The sequence below is a fragment of the Parambassis ranga genome, chromosome 2, assembly GCF_900634625.1.
Source record: "Parambassis ranga chromosome 2, fParRan2.1, whole genome shotgun sequence".
Taxonomy (NCBI): Eukaryota; Metazoa; Chordata; class Actinopteri; family Ambassidae; genus Parambassis; species Parambassis ranga.
This window is the reverse complement of record NC_041023.1, coordinates 20,231,729-20,252,830: the sequence shown is the minus strand read 5'-3', so window position 1 is coordinate 20,252,830 and position 21,102 is coordinate 20,231,729. Positions and strand designations below refer to the sequence as shown.

General features: G+C 43.1%; 1 protein-coding gene across 5 annotated transcripts in view; it reads left to right on the top strand.

Annotated features, from left to right (window-relative positions):
- foxp2 (forkhead box P2) overlaps positions 1-21,102 on the top strand; it is a 92,981-nt gene that overhangs the window by 9,459 nt on the left and 62,420 nt on the right. The window contains exon 1 of one of the 5 annotated variants that reach the window (XM_028399137.1): positions 18,848-19,115. The exons of 3 other annotated variants lie outside the window; for them this stretch is intronic. The gene's annotated coding sequence lies outside the window, so the exon portion shown is untranslated. Of the gene's footprint in view, positions 1-18,847; positions 19,116-21,102 lie in introns of those variants that run through there. One more of the 5 variants, XM_028399140.1, reaches the window with a different exon arrangement.

Here is a 21,102-nt window from a genome sequence, read left to right as displayed (position 1 = left end):
TTCTCCCAGGTTAATGTGTCCACTATAATGAGCCACATCAGTGATAAGGGCTGATGGGGGTTTGGCTTCAGAGAGACACAGTCCTGGGTGCGTAAATGACAAAACAGCAGAAATGTTTCCAACATGGATGTTGATTGGTTGGTGTTATAGTGACCCCCTTCACATAATAGAAAAGGCTATTATTAGATAACAAGGAGTGCAGGGAAAATGTTTCAAAATAAAAGCATGTAAAGCTTTATAATAAACACAGGATTTATTTGTGGGATCAACAGTTAGATAAAAATCATACTGACAGGAAGTGTAACATGAACAGTGAACGCTCATTTCTCCAAGCTAATGATATAAGATGGTGTTTGTAATCAGGTCAGTCTACAAATGAGGGTGAGGGATCTTAGGTCACTTAAGATGAGCCACCAATTAGATCTCCATCATGACTAATGGTGGTCCTTCTGATTCTGACTAACATGCTGCATGCACATACACACATATTTCCAAGCCGTGAGAGCTTGTGGAAAAACAGATTGGCAGAATCAAGGAGTGTGTGAGTGGAAGGAGTTGTTTGTCTATAGCTGTAATAATATGATATTTTCACTTCACGATAGTTGGGGCCATAAATCATATGTATAAAAACATTAATTAGTTTGTTGTCTGTTTCATTCTGCAGAGGATAGTCTGTGTATATTAAGATATAATAAGGTAGCACCTTTGAGGTAAGATATGATTAAAGCATATGGAAAGAAGCAGAGGATGCTGAGCAAGGCGACTGTAGATCCAGGCCCACCTCCTGTCTTTCCTGACTGAAGCAGAGTCCACATTTCCTTTTTCCACCTAAAAGAGATTTAAATATTAGTTCTTAATTTGTCTAGTATTCAGTTAAATCTTCAAAGATGAACTCTTACTGCATATCTGCTGGCCTAAAAAAGTCCTTCTAATCGTTGCAAAAAAGTGTAATTGCCCCAACACTGCAAGCAGCACTTCCACTGTAGATGTATATATATATATATATATATATATATATATATATAAATCTACAGCAATTAAGTATATCTTTGGCTGCTTTAAAGAAGCTGCAGTTCGGACTGAACGGCCCTCTGCTCACATTTCCAGTTTGAAATTGATTTCTTGTCATAGATCAGAGACCTCTTGTCATTCCACTTTCAATCCTCAAATGGTTTCTCTGAGCCTGCTAACTGTCGTCCCTGTGAGTGGGCAAACAGGGGGGAACCTCCACGGGTCTTTACCCTGGGCACTCAGAGCAGTCGAGGGGGTAGAGGCAGAAATCAAAGGGACCTGGATCATTCCCCATTGGCAGCCTCCATTGTCTAGCTGATTTGGGATTGGTAGAGAAGGTGAAGACTGTGGGGTGGATTGAGGGGGTGGAAGGAGATCAGCAAACCAACCACCACCACCACCCCCCACCCTTCTTTTTTTTCTCCCTAATCTTTATCCACCATTAACCCCAGCGCCCCAGTGTGTGGCTGAGATCAGGGCCATTGGTCAATCCCCCATTCACTGCCACCCAGAATATTTTAAAGTTAAGCCCCATCGCTTAACAAAAAAAGTCTTACTCATCAAAGGTTTACTTTCCCCCTCTTCCTTCCTTTGGCTCTCAGTCCCATGGATCTGCTGCCATTCTTCATGCACCCTTCTCTCTATGGTCCACTGTTTTGTCTTCACACAGAGAAGTTTTGAAAGTTCTTCAAGTTTTCACAGTTTGTTTTAATGAAGTTTGGTTTTGGGGTTTTTTGGTGTCGTGCTGAGAACAAATTGGTGCAGAAAGTGGATGAACCAACATCTCTTAATAGGAACTGTGCTGTTTTTTATGAAGCATTTTTAACACCTATTTATATTTGCTTTGGTCCAGATTGTGTCTCCTTTTCCACATTGTAGCTTCAGTTGTTTAAGTGAAGACTGAGAGGGTGAAAGTGGAAAAGAAAAGCGAGAGAGGATGTGGGGATGTAGTGTAGATAATAGTAATGGTGAGTAGAGAAAATAAACTGCATGGAGAGTGTTTGTCCAGAGTGCACTGTTGCCATGAGAAAGAGGCAAGTATTGTCATCATTATGGCTCAATGAGATTATTGATCCTGCCTTTTTTCCCCCTCGTAGTCTGTTATTCCTTGTGGTATTTTAATAGGAGAAACAGTGGCACACTTTGGGGCCTCTGTGCACCTCATATTAGAGATGACTGATACTCCAGGAAATGAGTGATTGCAAATACTGCATGCACTCGCTTAATTTCTTAAATAAAAAAAAAAAAAGAAGCAGGGGGATCTAGTGTTTCCCGTGTTATTTTTTCCCTGCAGTTTAATTGGAAGAATCTTGGGTGCGGAAGCTGGGCTCCGTGGCATCTCTCCAAGCGCCTGAGATTATTGTGAAACCCAACCTGAGGCAGGCATGACATCAGAGAGGCCTGACACTAGCTTGAACCCCTTATTTCAGGTGGGAAGAATTATGAGTGGCTTCGCTCGCAGGTGATCGCGTCCAGCGAGCGGGGGTCGCACACAGTCGCGCATTCTTCTCCCGAGTTCTAAATACTGATTGTCTTGACAGATTGAACTCGTGTGTTATCGCCAAGCTGTCACGCAGCCTCGTTTTTCAGCCTGCACACATAGTCCAACGTTTACGTTAGCCCTTCACAGTAGTGTTTTATAGGGATATCGTCATCCGTATTTTAACCTTCTGACGAATTGTCTTAATGTCAAGGTGTGCATAAAGGCATACGTTGTGATGCCAAGAAGCTGATGCTGAATTCTTTTTAATCGAGACATTTCTAAAATGCAAACATTGTGTTAATATTGTCACACACGTGGTTTCTGGGAAACACATCTGTTTTTATCAACCAGAAAGGAAATTGCGACATTTTGGCTTCCTGTAGTGAAATAATACTTACATTGTTTGACTAATCAGATGCAAAGAAGGTAAATGATATTGTTTGCTCTACTCCATGTTTTGTATAATGTGAGGTTTTTCACCACCATTCAAATTGTTTCACACTCATTGTTTTTTGTGCCTGTTGAATTGTGTGTCAAAAGTACACTTTCTAAAATATTTTCATTCTAACAAATGATTTTGCTGGCTTTGAATTAACATTGTTGAGATTCCTCTACGAGAAAGGGCCCTCTTCCAGCTGAAGCACACTTTTGTTTTCTTTCTCTTGTCTTAAAAGTTTCAAATCAGACCGCACGGTCACAGCCACTGAAAAAGCTTTTACTCCAGAGGCAACAAGCCAAGTCCTTTGTTCATAATGATCATTTGATCGCAGCCTGAAAAGGGATACAGGCGGCAGCAAAATCCTACAAGCGCTTGGAATCTGACTTCCTCACCACAAACCACAAGCCTAGACAGTGCAACCGTTACTACCTGGTTGGAGGGCAGAAAGTATTCATGTGTGTGGGGAAAAAAAAAAACACACTCGCACAGCATGCTCGATTTGGGTCATAGAGCTGACAGACAGTGGAATGTGAATGTGTGTATGTTGACAAACTCCACTGCACTCTGAATGGGGTTTGTGATTACACCTCATCATGCGTGTTGCATCGGTCCTGTCCCCGGCCTCCTGCCTCCTGATCCTTCACCCTCTCTCTCTCTCTCTCTCTCTGTTTCTCCCTCTCTCACCTCAGTGCCTCTTGGGCAATCATGTGGTCACACTACCTGACTCCTTGCTGCTCAAGAGTGCAGTTGACAAAAACAGCCCGAGGCCCGTCATGTGGAAAAGATTCAGTCGGCACACTGCATAACCCCCCCTACTCTACAACTCCTCACTTTCTCTCACTAAGTAACCGAAGCACCAGGGTGTTTCCTTCCTCTGCTCACCTGTGAAGGGAAGTGGCACGGCTTTCCTCCTTTCTGCGTGTGTGTTTGTAGCTTTGCGCGTGGATGGCGCTTCTTTAAACAGCCGTGCACAAAGTGCAGTTCACCCTTTCCCCTCTTAGAGTCTGAGAGGTGCAGGCAGGCTCTCTCTGTCAGTTGCCCTCCTCATGTCATGTAACATAAAGCTGGTGGTCAGTGAGAGCTCTCAGCTGTCAGTCAGCTTGGTGGTCCTGGCTTGTCGAGCTGCTCACCTGTGTTTATTGGACAAGACCTGCTTCCCTCTACCCAGGGAGAACATCTTGTCTCCCTTCCTTTTTTTCTTTCACTTTGTTTTTGTCTCATTCTATGATTCCCTTTGTCTGTCTCTCAACACAGTATCAATTTCTATTTGGCTTTTATTTTTTTTTTAAATCCTACCTTTCTCCCCCTCCAGTTCTTGTCCTGTACAGTTTATTTTTTCTGGCTTTCTTCCCTGTGTCTCTTTTTCTACACTTCTTTTGTTTCCCTTCTCCCTCCGTTCCCACTGTCCATTTTTATTTTGGATTATTTTGGGACCTCTTTGTCAGAGCCGCGCCGTCTCTTTGGCGGCGGTGTTCATCTTCTTTCTGCACCTGGCTGAGCACACGCACGAGCTAGTGTGCACCGCCGGCAGATGACTGATTGAAACTTGTGTCTGAAAGTTGCTAATGTTCACTGAAGCATTATATTGTAGATAAAGTAAATAAACTAGGTTACCATGGGAGAAATCTCTGGAATAGACTGCAGTGATCTAGCAGATGATACACATGCACACACACATTCCCATGCGCATGCCTGTAGCCTGCCTCTCACTTTCACTTATACACACACAAGTGAATGGCTGAAAAGATGTCAGTGGTGTTGAGGTGTGAGCAGAACTGGGGTGGAGAGATATTTTCTATGGCTCAGGAATTTCACAGGTTTAATGTTTTTTGAGGAGCTGTCTTGAAAAGTAACAGTTGGACTCAAGGATCTGCAAAGTGGCCATCCATATATGACAGCACATACAGTATGTATAGAGCGATGCAGAGGACAGTTTTTGTTGAGTTTCTTGGAAGCTTAAGGGCTGATGTGACAGGCTACGATTGATTGGTCTACTCAGTACCTTTACACTTCTACAAATGCATTTTGAGTCTTACCCAATAAAGCGAAGTCACATAGATTTCTATGTATTTCTTGGTGTTCAAGACATATGACAGCATCATATGTGCATCATAGTGCTTAAAGAACCCTGACTATGAGTGATAGTCAGAAAACACTTGACCTGCAATGAAGCAGCACTGTGATGCCAACCAGGGTAAACAAAAGTCAGCTATGAGTCTGTGCCATCCACCACCCCTCCTACCTTCTAATGCTGAGTTTTACAGGTTTATACCTTTTTATGGGTGGGGATAATTACATAAATATTACATGTAATGTGGACAATTTGTCCACAACAAAGCTCCTCAATTTTTTAGTGCTGTTATTTTCCGTGGTTCCCACATGTCACATTTTTACACATTGTGTGCAGTACACTGTAGTACAATGTTCACAGCATATTTTACACAATTCTTTGAGATCTGATTTACATAGACCATTCTGAAATCTGAATAGATATCAAATATTTTTCCTCCTTGTCCTTGTCTCTTAGTGGCTGGACAAGTGGGTAAAATGCACTCTCCGTTTTTCACCATTCTGCACCTGTAGGACCTCCTTGGGTGCTAAGCCATTGAGACCACAGCAGTGGATGTCCATTTTCCCAGACTTTCTTTAAACAAAAATACCACAAAAAAGTTCACACTTTCTGCACTCAAACATGCATGTAACAAGCACTGTGTAACTAATCTCCGTATACCTTAGGCCATGAACTTATCAGTCAGTCCTTGAACCTTTACCCATTTCTGAAAGAGGCCTTTAGCTTCTTTTATTCACATTCTCCGAACTTTGTAATTCTTATAATTAAGTTTTTTCAAACCCCTGTCAGCTGAATTCAAATTATTTTTGTCAGAAGGCATTATTAGCTAGGCTAGTTAGCATATTGGTTAAATGCTGGGCCTGACTCTTTGTGGCTGCAGGGTTTAAACCCAGCGTCCACTGAATGATCCCTCAGTTTAGAGTGCTAGTGAGGCACATCAATAGAACCCTGCATTCATATTTCCACCTGGTATTATATAAAAACCCCTCTTGTATTCACTGTAGTTCCATTCTGTGCTGTAAAGTGGTATAGGTGACATGGTAATACATTTGCATTGTGCCCAATGATAAATACTCTACCAGGTCTTACTCACTCCGCTGCCTCCGAATGTGTCCGGACAGCGTTTGTATTGTCAAAGGCACGGGGGTCATTCAAAACTCAAGTCTCCCTCCCTTCTGCCTTTTGTCAAACATTTCTGCGCGGGTGATAGTTTTCTCATTTATTTAGTGAATAGTCAGCGGGTGAAGATGAAGAAAAAGAGTTTTACATTATGGAAATGATGGAATAGGTTATAATCTCCCGCATATTCATCACAGCAGACATTGGACCCTTGTGATACCGTCCTCCATTTGGCTATTGTTCCCGCTCTCTTTTCGCGTACTGTTCCCCTGAATGGGCAGAGCAGGCTTTAATCCTGTCTCTCTTTGGAATGACAATGTTTACTAGCTATCATTCAATAAAGGAACCAGAAGCTTTGACACACATCTCTCCGTCAGGATATGGTGTGTGAATGTGCAGCTGGAGAACAGAGTATCGAGGTCGAAGCAGAGGCTAGTTCTACAAAGTGATTTCAGAACTTTTCACTTCCGTGTCATGTCTGCACTTTATATATATACATATATATATATATATATATATATATATATATATATATATATATATATAAATCCCTGTCCATACAACAACAAACTGACATGGGATAATTATTGCCTGTAAGTAGGGATTAGGGTTGTGGATGTTGACAGCAAATTGGCTCTAAGAGCAGTGAGTGTTTAACACACCTTTATGTGAATCAGGGAATGGAAGGTGTCTTTCACATCGGCCTTGTTATGTATTTACAGTTCACTAATATGTCTTTTTCTCACTTTTTGAAAAATATAAAAGCCAAGACGGTTGTCTTGTCCCCCCTCCCCCGTTTCATTTGCCATACTGTTTTCTTGACAGCATTGCAGATTAGTGCCATAGCTGCTAACAATCATTAGTGTGTTTTCTACCATCAACCCCCAGACATACCTCCTGCGTGCTTTCTGTGGCAAGCAAAAAAAATGGAAAAACAATCGTTACGACTTCCAGCGACCCCTCCTGACGCACAGTCAGTTAAATGGTTTGTAAGACGTTTAATTACCAAATGGTATAATCGTTATTCATCTCATCATTAGATGTATGATATTAAGTGAATTGGCTCCCCTGGGTCCCTGTGTTTCACAGATCAATAGATTTAGATGGAGCTTGAAGGGGGCGGGGGGGTAGGGTGGGCAGTTAAAATGCACAGTGGTGACATTCACTCATTTATTTATGCAATTAGCTTTTATATAGGTTTAATTATGCTAATTCTGATGCCTGCACGCAGGAATGGCAGTATGTCAGTGTGTGTGTGTGTTTTTTTTTTTAAATAGATTTACAGCTCCTGGGTTTATTTTGATGGTGAAAGGACATGAAACAATGGACAAGGTTATGGCACCACAGTCTTCCCCATCAGCAGAGTGCTTGCGTTTGCACTTTGGGACACTTTGTTGGTATCAAGCATTGTTTGAAGGCATTGTGGAGATTGCTAATGCAGCGTGTACACCTCTGAGGCCCCAGTAGCCTGCAGCTCGATAGCGCCTGTATTCCCAATGTGAATATGGCTGAGTGGTAATCGGGGACTTGCTGCACCAGAAGCTGCTATTCACTGCAGCGAGCACTACTAGCCCGAGTTAATTGTCCATTATCTACTATTATCTAAGCTCTCCCTCTCTCTTTCTCTTTTATTCCCTCTCTCTCTTGCTCGTGATTCTAGCTGTCACCATCGGTTTCTCTCACTCAATATACTGTTTTTTTTGTTCCTAGCAACCTTATACTAGTGCTGTAGCCAAGTACTGGAGTTCATAATGATTTCTTTTGTTCCTCAGGTACTTCCAACAGGATTGTGAACATGAACTCAAGCAAAGCAGCATGTTTATCCCTTGTATGATCCGCATTTGAGTGGGAGGCGCTCAATATTCCTCATCCAGAATGAAGGTTATTTACACTGCCGTTTTTAAAAAGTAGAATAAATCCTCTTAATTGAAGTTTACCGAGCCTCTCCTGCTCCCCCTCCGTTTGATGACATGACAGATCTATCAGCTAAAGGTGTTTGAGGAATCCTCAGAAATTTCACTTGATGGCACTGTTTTCCTTTTTGCTCCAGCTGTAGTAACAGGGCATGTTTTATGTATGCTGGGCACAATGTGAGAAGCCTGGCTGTGCCACAGATATGAGCGTCTTCCTTTTCTCTTCCTGTCCCCGGGCACTGAGAAACAGACAGGAACACTGACAAAACAATAAAGTCATGCAGGAAAAAAAAGAAATCTGATAAACTGGTTGAAATGGAAGTGGCACAGTTACTGTACAACAGTTGACTAAGTTTTGTGTGTTTTTTTAAGCTTAATCCCTCTGTTTCTCTAAAAGTTCCTGTTTAATTAATTTAATTATTATAAGCTAAATACTATAAGGCCTAGTGCATTTCTTTATTTAATTTCAAGGAACCCTAGTTATCTTCACCTGCAATCAGTCAGGCTGATGGCTTTTCTTCTTGGCATTAAGTTGAAATAAATAGGAAGTATTTAATCATAAAATTCACCTGAAAGGGACAAATGGCCACCGCTTGTCCATTAGTCTTCCTGTTATCTGCCAAGGACGGGGGGATTAAACTGAGTTTAAACAGGGGTTAGATGGATGGATTGGGGGTCTGTAGGGTGGTGAGGGTCAAGATCATATTAAGAGCTCACAGCACAAATGGGTTGGACACGTTGGTCTGGTGGTCCTGCCTCATGAGCAGCCTGTAAAGATGCAATATATCACAGTGAAAATATAACTGGGGCTTGTATTTCAGCATTGTGCGCATCATAAATAAAGGTGTGCCACGTGTAATTGAGGCTTGCACATTGGGAACTCGGCTGGAGATGAGAAATGGAAAGCTGTGTACTGGTAAATAGATAATCACACAAAAGTAATTGAGGTTTTCAAACCCCAATCTAGTCTGCCAGCATGAGCTCGTTTGCATGTTAATCACATCAGTGATTTCCCTTCATCACAGGGAAGTCCGTGCACACTTCCATAACCAGCTTTTAATTGCATTTAAAATGTCACAGAGGTGGAACACATGTAATTTAGCCAGAACTGTGTCCAAATTAATGGGTACTACTGAGACGCTCCATTGGACAGGGTTGAAAATGAGAGAGGCTGTCCATTGTTTGGGTCTTTATTAGAGATGCTCGGTCTTTCCGTCTTTGCACGATAACATCTCTACAGTGCCTTTTTGAAGTGTATATCAAGACTTCAAAATGAAACCTGACAGGTATTTTGTGAATGACTTAACTCCACAATAGGTGGCAGCTTCTATCAAAATTAGCCAAAAGGATGGACATTAAAAAAGCGGCTTCAAAGGAAGGGACAACAGAGTCAAAGTGTGGGTTTTAAACGGAGAAAGAAAGGGAGGAAGAGTTTATTTTCTTTCATCACCAGGTGTTCTTTGGCGTATAAATTACCGAGATGATGTTTCCATAACACAGCTTAGGGCACTCTGGAGAGGGGAAACCTGCAAAACAGACCTATTTAATTTTTCATAGAGGTGGACCATCAGGAGCAATAAGCCAATATTCCTCTTCCCCTTTTCCAGATGCCTTCTACACCACTATATCTTACCAAAACCCAAGCCCTTCTTACTTTTTTTCAAAACAGAAAAAGTTCTGCCGAGACCTACATGAAAGGAAGGAACTGTTGAAATGTTAATTTTACCATCTGCTGTCGAGGCCTGCTACCTTTGTGTGTGTGTGTGTTTTCTTTTTTCCCTGCCTTCTTTAATTCCCAGTAGTTCTGTTCTGTTTCATGAATGTGCTGCTATTTTGGCCGTTTGAAGTCATGGGGTCTCTGCGAGCATGGCTTTGACTGGCTGGAAAATACAATGCCACATGGTGGATGGTGGAGACTGTCCCATTAGTTTCCTGTTTAGAGCCCTGTCCCTCCTGGTAACCCTGTTCCTTATACCAGTCCCAAGGTTCCAGTTACGCTCCCATGCCCACCTCTTGTACAGTCTGTCAGTCTCCCCTGCTGACTCGGGTTTGCCCCTTGCTCCCTCTCCTTCCTGAGTGTGCACGTCTTCAGGGACCTATTTGGTGTGTTTATCTTAATGCTGGGGATTTTAATCACTCGTTTACAAGACCCCTAGCACCTTTATCTAATAAAAGTTTTTTTTTCTTTCCCCTCCGCCGTCTCTGCGTACGTTATTGCTAGTTTTCCTGTAAGCTCAACAAACTGAGGCAAATCCAAGACAGAAATGAAATTCTCTCCATCTTTATTTGTCCTGCCTTCTCATCACAAAAGTTGACACTTTTAAAAGCAAAGGTATATATTGCCAAGTTTGCTGTGAAGATTTTGCCAAATGGATAGATTCCATTGTGAGATTTGATAGTTGGCAATTAGGGTGAGACATCCTGTGTGCAGAGTTGCTTAGCATTTTCCTTGGCCGGGACCAGATTGTTTAGTCTGCTCTCATTGTGAGCTGTTTCTGAGCTGCAGTTGACGGTTGTTTGCAGAGCGCTGGGGGAAAATGTGAGAGGGGCCAGTGCCTTTCTCTATTTATTTATTTTCCCCGTCCTTGGAGCTGGAATCTGATTTGTGTTCATGTTTCTCTATTCTCTCTGAGCGGTTTTTAAGTGTGGCTGCTGAAATCTAGACTCTGTATGACCTCACTGCACGGCCTGTGTTTCATTAATGACCAGCCCTGTGGTTTGGGGAGAGGAATATTTTTCATATGACACCGCCTTGCATTAGCGCGGAGCGGCAGCTGCACAACCACAAAACCATCCAATTTTGTGGCTTTGAAAGGTGTGAAAAGTTCAGCTCCCTATAGCAAGTCTTGCATTTATAATTATACTCAGTGTATGCAAGAGTGCGCGTATATGTGTCAAGGAGCGGAACTACTGAAGACTTGTAAAAGAAACCTTAAAAAAAAGTCACCTGCTAATGAAACATTTGTCTTTCATTCACCTTGGCAACTTGTAAAGTAAATAGTGGCGATATATTTCACAGTGAGACGTTTACACACTTAAAGATTTGACATGCTACGCCGTCGAGAAGCCACCTAAAATAACAAGCAGGAATTCAAAGTGGAGTAGGTAGCATTTTGACAGCTTGATTCATCTGTAATAAATATTTCATTTCAGCGTGGTTTTATGCTGTTTGGACCCTTAGAGTCCCTAATACAAGCATGTCTTTTTAAGTTTTTTTTTTCAAGTGCCACATCTGGCATACAAGGTATTTCTTTGCAGATTGATTGATTTCCCAGGCTTTGTTGGAAAGAGACTCATGCAAGCCACACAGCAATTGACTAAGAAGCATGCAACAATTCACAGACATACGTAGCAAGACTCCGAACCCCTCCCCCTTTAGAAAAAAAGAAAAAGAAAAGCTCAGACACTAGACTACTGTAACTCTGTTTGGTACCTTGCAGGATATTGAATATCCAAAAGGAAACCTCAGATTTGTCCCGTCCCAAAACAAAGAGCCCTTGTGCAGCCGCCTCTCCTCTCTCCCTTCTTACTTTAAAACCATACTTGTACTGTCATCAATAAATACATAAGAGTGTGTAATTCCAGATTTCGGTGCACCCCTGGAAGTAGGTGGAAGGATTGAAGGCTCAGGGAGAGTGAACAAAGGAGAAGATTACCTAATAGCCTTGCTATGTATTTGAAGTGGAGCCCGCTGTTTGTTTGGGGAGGTTCAGGGCTGGATGTGCAGGGAGATGTCTTGCAGGCATCTGATGGGTACTTTTAAGCTGTCATAGACACCCACTTTGCCATTTGTCTTCATAAATTGACAGCAACAGGCTCCAGCAGGGGCAAAAAAACACAACACAAGGAGAGAAAGTTTCCAGAGTTCACAAAGTGCTGAAAGTGTTGCCTCCAAGTGTAATTGGGTTGCTTTGTGTAAATTAAAGAGTCGCACATGATAAAAACTTGACAAGCGCTGCAAGGTGCAGATGCACTATTTTTGGGGCTCGGTGTCATGAAGTCTGCTGTCTTCCTTGTGTATGTTTGTAAACAATAATCTTGCTGGTTGTCACTGAGAATAAAGTTTCATATTGTGCTCATGCCAGAAATTAATTCATCATCGCAGCACAAACATCATCAACCTGCTGTAAACCGCTTAATTACATGCCAAGGCTGCATAAAACAAACTGAAAGAGGGATACTTGTGAGCATCTGGAAGTCATTTATTTAATTTGTTGTATAATTTTCTTACATTAACCTACTTAAAAACACATTAAAACACAGTGCACATTTCTAGATAAAACATACAGTGAATGACTCAAAGTATGAATCAGTCTTGGGGACAATATGCTGTTCTTATTTATATTTCCAAAGCCCTTTCTTAAGCATTAGCCAAACCGCCCAATTGATAACTTTTATAACTGATTTTTTTATTAATTCCACAAATTGCAGTTCCTTCCTTTCTCCTGTGATTTTTTTTCCTGAACAAACAGTTACAACCTTTGATTCTTTGAAATCCCTGCCAGCCATTTCTGTTTTGATAAATTGTACATCTCGTCCTATTTTCAAAGTCATCAGCGATTGCTTTTTTGCCACTCAGAGCACTGAACATGGACAGCTTTTAAAGGTAGTGAGTAGGTCTGATAAGTGGCTCAATCCTTGTACTAAAGCATTTTTACTGAAGGTTTAATAGCTACTGTATAATGAATTATAATGTATTCTCTCCAATTGCAAATTTCCTCTAATATAGCCCTTCTGCTGTAGCGAAAAAGTCCATCTGAATATTATTGTGACCAGCTTTTCACAAGAATACAAATCAATTGCATGATTTTAAGTAGTTAGACTCATATTTTTGTTGTAAATTTCCACCAATGTCAAATGGAAGGGTGCTTGTATAACCAGAATAGCTAACCAATTTCAAAGTTTTTTTTTCCATTCCCAAAGATGATTTGCTGTGTTTGTGGCACATCATGGTCACTTCTAAGTCAACTGTACATATAAAATACAACTATTCAGTCCGGCGTTTCAGCCTAGTTTGAACTCATTGAAAAGCAATAGGCTTATGAATCATCTTGCTGTTCCAATTTAATGGAACATACCTTTCAATGACGGCGTGTGCCGGCACATCATCAAAGTGAAACTTCCAAAGTTCCGCTTAACTTGTTGCTGAAATAGTTTCTCGTTTTCAAGAAAATTGCAGTGCGCCAAGTCTCAAGAAGTGTATCAGGGAATCTTCCCCCGAAGGAAAAATTGCCACTTGCATACTTGTCTTTGACCAAAGTGAAGCCCTCAGCCACTCCAGGGGAACATGTGCTGTTTAGGAAGATATAAAGGAGTAATTTTATTACTCGGTACATCTCCCCTCAGAAGCCATTTCATTTCTCCTTTCAGCCTCCACAGAAGCCTTTATTTGATCTCATATTCCAGAGTATGACTGCCTCAAACCAGTCGGACTCCGTTTATTTTCATTTGGAAAACACATTTAGCATGGCAGGTATGGCAAAGGATTTAAGTGAAGAGCAAAGGGGTGCCGGTTGTGTGAGGGACTCAGGCGAGTTTCTCTATCACAACTTAATGTCCTCCTGCAGGGATTGTTGTGAGCCAGACACTTTACATTTTGTGACTTCTTTCAGCCCAATCAAGAGAGGGTGGGGGGAAAAAAACTCCCACAATGACTTCCTTGCTGTTAAGTTTGCATCCATACAGTGAAATTGATACAGCTGGATACCCTTTACTCAGCACTTTGAAACTGCAGATCATTGAAAAAGTGTGCCATTTATTAGGCAGCCCACTTAGGCAGCCCAGATGCAGCTGGTCACTTGAGAGAGGGAGACTTCCTCATAAACTCTGATTCTTTACAGCGGGCACAACACCCAACTGTGGAGTCAAAAATTAACCCTTCAGGTATTTGGCTATTTACTAAATCCTGAACCAGTGCAACTGAAGGGAGGCTTTTACACAGCCCCACATCCTCAAAATCTCTCTCTCTCTCATTTATCAGTGTTTCAGTCTGTCTGTCTGTCTGTGCTTGCAGCCCCTATATCCTCTCCAGCCTGTGCTGTCACCAGACAGCACAATGAAAACATTTTTGTGAAAAGTGTCGTTTCAGTGCTCCGGAAGTCCCACTCACCTAAATAGTTCCTTCTCTATGTCTTGTCTGTCTCTTTTTTTCCCTTTTTTTTAACTGTGTGGGCGAGTGGAGGGAGGGGGGGGGGTTATCGCAGCCTCCACTGGGCTCAGTTCCACACATTGAATTACCTCCAGATGTAATCCCCCCCTCCACACACCCACCCACCTCCACCCTTAACCCTCAAATTAGTGGCTAGTAAAAATTAGGTTTGAATTAGCCACAGTGTGGAGAATATGAGAGCTTGAATTTTCCATATAATGAGTTTATTGTTCTTTGCTAGAATGCCATTTTCTTGAATTAATTTGATCGATGTATTTTTTTTAAAGGTGTAATTGGTCTCTAGTTGAGTTTTAGTCATGAATGGATGACCACTGTAAGTGAGAAAGCAGGAGACATCTCAATAGCTTCTGGAGAAGAGGAAAAAGTCGCCCTATTATTATCTAATTCATGGTCAGGCTTGAATTTTTCATCCAGTGTTTTTCTTTTCACATTGACAGGATACCTCGGATGTTAGATAGCGGTTGTTGCATAGCATATACAGGTGTTGTGCTCCTTTGACTGCCAGTGGAGCTTGTCTTGCTGCCATTCAACTGTGCAGTCATGGTTCTGGGAATGATAATCTCTTTGGCAGAGCTGGAGCTGTGGGATCCTCAGACACTACAGATCACTGTCATAAATGGGTTTCAGATTCATCCTTTAACAGGAAATCTGAATGCATGAATTGAATTATTGAATCTCACATATTTTTTTAAGCTGCTCCTTCATCCAGATGACATCTCAGTGGCCATGGAGGGTCATAAAAAACACACACAACAACTCGGTAGGAACTGCTGTTCTCTAAGTAGGAATCTAATTAAACTGCTGCTGCCTTTACTATATGATAATATCTACTGTGAAAAAGGGGAAGTTGTCTAGCATGCTCTGCTCTTTCATCTAATTCCAATCTCCCATATAACAGGTAAACTGCTGTGAGCTGCACTTGCTTGTTTAAATTTATCCATCTCAGCTGAGCCTTTGATTTCAGCAACTCGTTTAATTCAAATACGCTTTTGAAGAAATGCTTTTTTTTTTTTTTTCTTTTAGGAAGGAGGGGGTTGGGCATTGGTGGTGGGGAGAATAAGAGGAGGCACAGAAGGGCCAATTTAACCTGGAGTGTCTGTCGCTAGTCTACCAGCTCCTTCGTTTCAAGAGGCCCGGTCAGCTTGAACTGTCTGACTTCTGTCATTTCGATCTCTTTTTATTTTTCTGCTGTAATGTATACTTTAATTCCCGCCCGCCTGCCGTCTGTGTGTGTGCAGCGGTGGCAGAAGCAGCTGGAGGGGAGGTGCAGGTATCATTAAGCCTTGGAGAGGCACCAGCGGAACACTGCTGAGTGCTATACGTGGCTCCTCGCAGCGCGTGTTGATATTTCTGGGCCCAATGAATGTACAGCCGAGTTTATTTTCAATAGGAACCTGAGGCTGGGCTTGGCCAGAGTGGGGCCCCCCCCACCCCCCCACAAGCTGCTTACTCGGGCTGTTGATATTGAGTCAAGCAAACACTCTCTCAGGGATGTCCTGTTGGGCTCTCGGCCAAAGTCGCAAATGGAAGTCACATGTGGAGACTCCCAGAGGACGGTAGTGAGGCCTCAATCCACAACCATCACCAAATAATAATCAATTGTACTGTAGTTTTATTAAAAGCATCGCCTAAATAACTGATTTTGTCGACCAACTGACCAAGCCTGTCATTACTCACTGATTTTAAAATTGCTGAAATCACATTTAAAAAAAAAAACAGCAAACAACATATTTATTATTGTGATTGCTGTAATCATGCACCAGTTCATTGACTGCTCTTATTTTTTTTCTCCAGTGAAATACATATGCAAATATATTTGGACACTGTCATTATCATCCACTTAATAGGCATTTCATTAGGGATTTTCTGAATGCACAGTGCAAAGCAAGTTACCATGGATACCCCAGTGCTTAAGTACAGTATATTAAAATGGTGCTGCCTTCCAACCACTTATATAATCACCGGTCCGTAATGGTCTCTGCTGTGTGGCCATATGCGTGTGATCAGGACAAAAAAAAAAAAAGAAAATAGCCGTACCCCCTCATTATGCTTTATTTGGTTTTATATATTTATTTACTTTTTTTTGCTCTCAGTGGACTGTGCTTTTGGAACATTTGTGTGACAACTGATGAATGGTGTGTGATGTGTGTGTGTGTGTGTGCTTTATTTCACTCGTCTTTGTACACGTTTGCTTTTGTTCGGGGCAGTGCAGTGGTGACATCACTTCATTTTGTCAGTCTGGCTTTTAAATGTGAGATTAGAGGAAAGAAGTCAGATAACCTCTTGGGTAAAAGTGACTTGGCCTCAAGTAATGCAGTTTCACTTGTGAATATTTAAAAGATGATGTTTTCTTCCCCCTCCCTCCTAAATGCTCATTTGGGCTAGTGGTTGTTAAGGGTTAATAAGGAGTGAGTCACATGGTGGAAGTCTGGGTTGTCACTGACTGACAAACCTCATGCTTGTACTTTGTGGTGGTGTGATAGTGCTGAAGTGATGGGGAAACTGCGGTGCTCGACTTTGTCTGATTCCCCAGAGACGGTTGCACTTCTGGCTTTAATTGAAAATGAATAGTTTGTATTAGTGTGTGTGTGTACTGTGGGAATTATGCGTTGCTGTGGTTGTTGTTGACTCACGCCGCATCTCAGATCCGCTGCTTCACCCCCACTCCCCCGCCCTCTTTTGCCTCTGCTGCTGCCTTTGCCAGGGTCGGTAACCAGCTGCTGCCACCAGCACCCCTCCCCATGGTACCCAGTACACATGTCTATCTCCCCCCCTACCCTACCCTCCTCCATTTTCTCTCCCTCTTTCTCCTCTCACTGTTCTGCTGCCACCACATCAAGACGCTGGTGGGCCTGTTTGTCTCCGATGACCTTGGCGTCAGAAAGCACTGGGAGAAGAGACATGGGAAATAAACACCTGAAGGGGAGAAGGCACACAGTTGTCACAGATGTGTAGAAACAGGCATAGCATTCCCCTTAGTGAGGCAAATGTTACTAAGGCCAGGGGCCTCTTGTTTGTCTTTTCCAGTGAAAAAGCACTCTGAGTAGTTTATTAAAGGGACTGAAGGAGCTTTCTAGCCTGAAGCCTTGAGCGCTGAAAGAGAAATGGGAGAAATTACTGGCATAATGTGGACGCTTAGAGCAATTAACAGCAGTTGTTTAATGTTAGCCCCTTTTGACTCTCACCATCGCTGTCTCTCTTTTTTCTCTCTTGCTTGCTTTTGCACTCCTGTCATCTCCCCTCCCTCTCTCTCTCTTTTCCTCTCCTCTCCCTCACTCTGCTACGATTGTTTAGTGTTTACCCTCCCTGCCTCAGAGCTCAGACAGTTGACACTAATGAAAATGCAACATCTTTTGGATCCGTGTTGGTCTCTTAATAATGATATCATACGGCTGAAATATGCTCCAGCAGAGCCGGGGAGATAATGTGCTATTCAGAGCCTGTTAAATCATGCCAGCGTGCCGCTCAGAGCTGTGAGTTCAAGTGGTCTTTACCCCGCGTTAGGGGCTACATCTTTGCCTAAATAAATCTGTCATAGTTGCCCTGGGTGCCTCTCTTTTAAAACACAGAACTTCTTGCACTCTCTGCAACCTCATGCTGTGGCTGCCTGCACATGTGTGAATTTAATGTTGAATCTCCCAGATTTAGATGTGTGTGTTTGCATTTGATTCTATGCACAAACTTACAAATAATAAATAAATAAATATATAAATGTCCACCCTCTATTGTATTAAAATCTCTCAGGCCCATGTGGAACAGCAAGCTGGTGGCAGATGGGGCTAGCTTTCTGCATCTGCTGTGTGCAGACTGGGGGCTTTGTACTCCTCTCTCCTGGGGAAGACCGAGCCTTTCTTCTTGCCAGTAGATTCCTGTCTGTTGGAGCGACTAAGAAAAACATCTGTGGCATGCGAGGGAGAGAGTGAGAGAGAGAGAGAGAGAGAGAGAGAGAGAGAGAGAGAGAAATGACAAAAGGATTGGCAAACACCATTAGCCCTAAATGTTCCGTCTCATTGCCTGTTGTGCATTGTTTAGAGTAGGGGAAACATATCAATACTTCACATGCAGCACATCTGCCTAATTCAGCTGGCCTCAGATTCTTTAGCAGGCAGTTATTGCAGTTCTATTGATAGCTCATTATGGGGAAATGTTTACAAACATATATGAAGTTGTCAGTGAAGGTTTTAAAACAGCTGTGAAATCTTTGTTGACTTTTTTCCTCCTATATTTAAAGTTTTGGCCGGGCATATTGTTCCATGCTTAAAGTGCAGACTGTGACGATGGCAAAAGAAAAAGCATCTTGGCATTCTGTCTTGAAGAAAAAGCAAAAAAAAAAAAGGGAGCAGAGCATTCAGCATGTGGTGGTCTCCCCAGTTCTGAACCTTTGTGGTCTCCCTCCCCTCTCGGATTCCTCTAGAACCCCCTCCACCCCCCCTTCCTTGTTTCTTTGCCAACTCTCGCCACCCTCCTCCTCTTCCTCCTCCTCCTCCTCCTCCTTCTCCTCCACCTCCTCTCCCCGCTCTCCCCACGACCAGCCCCCCTACCCTGCCGATCAAGCCACTGGTTTTTGTGTACTATTGGTCCTCAGGCGTCAAAACAATCCAGCGGGGCTGCCTGACTTGTTTTAATTAGGCAGCGCTGAAACGGCAACTGTCTCTCAGACGTGACCAGGCAGAGGTGCTCTCCCCTCGCACTACTGTAAATACCGCTGTAAATACTTCTCTGGTGATGTCTTTGACAGTAAGCTAGTTACTTTTTTCCCCTTTTCCCCACTTTTCATCCTGCTTTATACTAGTGGCATTTTCCTTCCTCTCTTCATTTTTTGGCACACAGAAATGCTTTCAGGTTTCTGAGAATACTTCTTCAAATGCTTCTTATCGGGGAGAGTGGATTTCTCACTCATTGTTTAAAAGGTAGGTCATTTTATTGTCTCTTTTGCGGACTATTTATGACTTTGTTTAGATACTTGTGGTGGTGATAGCTTGGTGATGCATGGATGTGATGTGGCTAATTGTTTTTAAGTGCCCAATACACTCTCTGCCGGAGCACGGTATGGAGGCTACCGACTGCCGCTCAGCTCTTCACTAATCCCATTCAGACACTTTACATCTGCACACACACACACACACTTTGACATGCACACAATCAAAAGCTGAAAAGAAAAGCGCTGAACTGCACTAGTATAAAGCCAGACACACATACCTTTGTGGCGAATGCACCTCTCTTAGCAGCGTCCTTTAGCCCTGCTTCTGCCTCTGTTTCCACTCTCGTCTCAGCGATGCCTGAGCAAAGTGGAGAGCCAGTCCGGCAGGTTGTGTGTGTGTGTGTCTCTCTGTGCATGAGACAGACAGAGAGAGGGAGAGAGAGAGAGGGAGAGGAACGAAGAGTGTTCAGAGAAGCAGATGTGTGATTAGAGCGGGAGCAGCGAGAGCTCCCTGGTAAGCATGCAGGCGAGGTGCAAGGGGAGAGCCGGCGAGCATCCTGCGACGAGTCACAGCAGTCCCCGTGTGAAGATCCTCTCACACACATACACTCACACACTCACAGGACCCACCCACAAGCAGAGTACCTGCGCCTACACGCACACATTCATTTGCACCCAAATGTGCAGATAAACAAATTTCACCTCATAAGAAGTAACTAAGATCAATAAGAAGATTAAAGCTTATTTTATGAATAAAAATAAAGGAGAGACCTTTATATTAATTGTTGTATCTTTCATTTCCAGCAAAATGGTAAATTAAATGATAAGTAGTGTTTTCTAGTAATTGTTAAATTTCATCAGCGTCAGACATAAGAAATGATGGTCTAATTATATCCAGTGAAGACAGAAAGAAACCACCGTGTCTCTGTCATAAATTTCCATTTTGTACACTGCCCCCCCCCCCCCCCCTCCATCCACACGCACATGTGCACTCATACACACACTCCCTCCGCTGTCCCTCTCCCATTCTTTTCTCTTCTCTCCCCCAACTCAAGCCCTCTCTTTCGGGCCTACATGTCCGACCTGCACAGGGGGCCCCCGGTCGGTAATTGCCCCGGTGACAACTGGAAATGATAGAATAATTGTCAGGAGAGGTGTCTGGGCTTTCTTTTTTTTTAATGGGGCGAGGGTGATTTAAGTATGCATGAATGGCACAGTGGTGGTGAGGTGGTGAGAGAGAGCGAGAGAGAGCGAGCGAGAGAGAGAGAGGGGAGCAGGGGGAACTGGGGCGGGGGCTGGGTGGCGGGTGGCGAGGAAAGAGTGAGGGGGGGCTGGCTTGTTTATGATGCCATCCCCCATAAACACGGCTGAAGTGATGACACAGATAGTGTTGCCTCTTCACGCGGTGACACCAGTCGACTTGCGGCCGTTGCTGCTAGACACCCTCGGCGGTGGCAGAGGCAAGAACTCTGTACTCTGGTCAAGCTCTCTGGCACTCCTCACCTTCAGGTAAAAAAAAAAAAAAAAAAGTCAGGCAGACTCCATCCATCCATCAATCCATCTATCATCCATCCATCCATCCATCCAGCCATCAATCCTCCTTCATCCATAGTCGACTTCAAGCTCTTGGCTGTGTTTAATGGTTGTGTTTTATTGCCGGGCTGTGTCTCCTGCCTTCCCCGTTGGTCGTCCCACTGTGTAACCGTTCAGCCTTGGTCTGCGGGCTCTGTTAATCTGCTGCTTAATTAGTGCTGATGAATGGCTCAGTGTGTGTGTGTGCGTGTGTGTGTGTGTGTGTGTGTGTGAGACCGCGTGTGCATGCGTACAAGTGAGTGTGTGTGCACGCTGACGTGACTTTCTCTTGATGAGTGTGTGCCTGTGTGTGCGTATGTGTGTGCACTGTTAACTTACTCCGTGGTATTTTTTGCTCGTGTTTTATTTTTGGCTTGCTTTGCTAAGCTAATTATTGATCATAA